The sequence below is a fragment of the Chionomys nivalis genome, chromosome 2 (assembly GCF_950005125.1).
Source record: "Chionomys nivalis chromosome 2, mChiNiv1.1, whole genome shotgun sequence".
Classification (NCBI taxonomy): domain Eukaryota; kingdom Metazoa; phylum Chordata; class Mammalia; order Rodentia; family Cricetidae; genus Chionomys; species Chionomys nivalis.
Window position 1 is genome coordinate 36212833 of NC_080087.1, and position 2037 is coordinate 36214869.

Below are 2037 nucleotides of genomic sequence, written 5' to 3' on the forward strand. Positions count from 1 at the left end.
CTCTAGGACGTCTTTAGGAGATCTGAGTTATCTGTAGATTAGCCATAATAATAGCATATGTGTAATAGAACCTGGAAAATGCCCCTCACCCCCACTTGGTCCTCCAAGGGCTCCAATAGGAGTTAACTAACTTGCATTTCTGATGACACCAGATTCCCCTGAGTCAGGGATTCTCAATCCAGGCTACATAATAGAATCATCCAGGGAGGTTTTGAAAAAAGAAAAAAAAAATGTCTGGGCCCATGTCCAAAGGCTGATTGAGTTGTTGTGCTTTTTCTGTTTGATTTTTTTTTTCTGTGCCAGGGATGGAACCCTGGGGCCCATGCATGCTAAGCAAGTGGTCTACCACTGAGCTTGTGATTGAGTTGTTTTATGCAGGGAGATTTCCTGTCTAATGGGCAGCCCCAGAGGCTCAGGCTTCTTCTCCATCTGAGCCTCTTTCTAGCTTCCTCCTGCCCAGTCTCAGTTCCCTACACTTTAGAACAAATTGCCAAATACTTTTAACCACGGGTTTGTTTGGTTTTTTAAAAGATCTGCTTTTATGTATGTGTGTCTATGGGTCACGTGTGTGTGTGTGAGCCCTCAGAGACTAAAAGAGGGTATCAGATCCTCTAGAACTGGAGTTACAGGCAATTGTGAGCGGCTTAACCTGGGCGCTTGGAACCAAACTTGGGTCCTCTGGAGGAGTAACTAGCCCTCTCACCACCGAGCCATTTCTCCAGCCTTTAACTGCAGTATGAAATAAACTTGCTAAGAGGCCAAATGACTGTTAATTTGAAAATATCTGAACCCTGAAATGGCTCAGCGGGTAAAGTCCTTGCTGCCAAACCTGCTGACCTGAGTTCAATCCCTGAAACCCAAATGGTGGAAGAAGAAAGATAAATCTTGCAGGTTTTTATCTGACCTCCACATGGGAGACATGCATGAGTAACACACACACACATACTGTAATTGAACCTTTTAATAAAAAAAAAAGTCTTTGAACTACTCCTTAAGAAGTAAATGCTAGGGGCAATCGGCAGCCATCCGTGCCTAGGCCGTGAGACTTTCTGTCCTGGGGCCCTGAGACTGTCCTGCTGGCCCAACATTAGCCAGGGTCATGGTGGGACGGGCTCAGTCTGTGTTTTTCCTAGCCCGGGCTCGCGGTGCTGCAGAGGGACGGGGGTGGGGGGGTGGGGGAGTAAGGGGTTGGGGGGTGGGGGGTGTGGATGAGGGGTGGGGGGAGCAGGGGCAGCAGTGGCGATGCCGTTGATGAAATAGTCCGGAATCATCCGCTCGTTACCACCACGCTCCCCACACCAGACCGAGGGGTTCAGCAATGCAAGGGCCGCCCTAGTTTGCAGCTATAATGAAGTTCAATCCGTTTGTGACTTCTGACCGGAGCAAGAACCGCAAATGGCATTTCAATGCACCTTCTCACATTCGGAGGAAGATCATGTCTTCCCCCTTTTTCAAAGAGCTGAGACAGAAGTACAATGTTCGCTCGATGCCCATTCTAAAGGATGACGAAGTTCAAGTTGTCCGGGGACACTACAAAGGCCAGCAGATTGGCAAAGTGATCCAAGTGTACAGGAAAAAATACGTCATCTATATTGAACGGGTGCAACGAGAAAAGGCTAATGGCACAACTGTCCACGTGGGCATCCACCCCAGCAAGGTGGTGATCACCAGGCTAAAGCTGGACAAAGACCGAAAGAAGATCCTGGAAAGGAAAGCCAGGTCTCGACCAGTAGGAAAGGAGAAGGGCAATACAAGGAAGAAACAATCGAGAAGATGCAGGAGTAGGGGCATCTCATACAGTTTTTATTAAAGACTGCTTGAGAAAAAAAAAAAGTAAATGCTATTTTATATGTGATGGTTTGAATGAGAAATGTCCCTCAGAGGCCTATGCGCTTGAACACTTGATGACCAGTTGGTGCTGCCCTTTGGGGAGTTTACGAGGCCTTTAGGAGGGACATCCTTGTCACAGGGGCAAGCTTTGAGTGTTTACACCCTTGCTCACTTCCTGTTCTCTGCTTTCTGTGTGTGTAAATGCTA

The 2037-nt window shown here is 47.7% G+C and overlaps 1 pseudogene; it reads left to right on the forward strand.

Moving 5' to 3' along the window:
- Positions 1-1348: 1348 nt before the first annotated feature.
- Positions 1349-1785, forward strand: LOC130870057 (60S ribosomal protein L26-like; annotated as a pseudogene).
- Positions 1786-2037: the final 252 nt, after the last annotated feature.